Source organism: Marmota marmota, unplaced genomic scaffold (assembly GCF_001458135.2).
Source record: "Marmota marmota marmota unplaced genomic scaffold, marMar, whole genome shotgun sequence".
Lineage (NCBI taxonomy): Eukaryota > Metazoa > Chordata > Mammalia > Rodentia > Sciuridae > Marmota > Marmota marmota.
The window spans coordinates 9,491,098-9,492,064 of record NW_026000229.1 but is presented as its reverse complement, the minus strand read 5'-3'; the positions used below and the strand labels follow the sequence as shown (position 1 = coordinate 9,492,064).

Below are 967 nucleotides of genomic sequence, written 5' to 3'. Positions count from 1 at the left end.
TTAAATTATTGAGGGTCTTGCTAAGTTGCTGAGGCTAGCCTTGAACTTGTGATCCTCCTATTTTGGCCACCTTCCTAAGTAGCTGAGATCATAAGTAAGAACTACCCCATCTGGTTTTACTCTCTCAACAGTCTTTCAAAGAGCAGAAATTTTTATTTTTTATTTTTTTTTGTTATCAACTGATAATTGATTTATTAAAACAGTTGGCTTAGGCATCTGCCTTGGTAACTTTGACCTCCTCTCCTGCTCAATCCTGGTGGAAGTAATCTGCTTAACAACCTCAGAAGGGCTGTGCAAGTCAATGAGTCGCTTGTGGATTCTCACTTGGAACCTTCACCACAAGGTGTTTTTCTTGTAGTGATTCTCTTGCTAGGCAAGCCAACAGGTCCTCTCACTTTGAGATTCTTTCCCTTTGTGCCTCTGATCAAGTCAGCACATACTTTCTTGAGCGATTCCACGTTGTGGCTGGTACGGGTAATTCTAATTGGATAAATTGCTTCCTCTGGTTCCACAGGTGTCTTTCTGGTGTTTTTAAACGCCATGGTGCGGCTTCCTGACCCACTCGTTCCTCAGCAAGGGAGAACAGCGGTGAGTCAGGAGCATAAGTGGGCAGCACAGTGTACCCACAACAGCGTTGCTCCCAAAAAGAAGCAGAAATTTTTAATTTTGATGGAGTCTAACTTGTCAAATTTTCTTTTACCAATTGTACCATGTATAAGAAATCTTTGTCTAATCCAAGTTCATAAAGATTTTCCCCTGTGTTTTCTTTGAAAAGTTTTACAGTTTTAATGTTTGCATTTAGATTTAAGATTCATTTTGAGTTAAATTTTACAAACAGTGCAAGGTATGGATTGTGTATGGATAGTCAATTGTTCACACATCATTTGTCAAGAGGATTGTCTTTTCTCCGTTGAGTTGCCTTTGCATAGTTGCTGAAATCAGTTTTCATATATGTGTGAATCTAATT

At 39.2% G+C, this 967-nt stretch overlaps 1 pseudogene; it reads right to left on the bottom strand.

Moving 5' to 3' along the window:
- Nucleotides 1–208: 208 nt before the first annotated feature.
- LOC107137770 lies at nt 209–565 on the bottom strand (annotated as a pseudogene).
- Nucleotides 566–967: the final 402 nt, after the last annotated feature.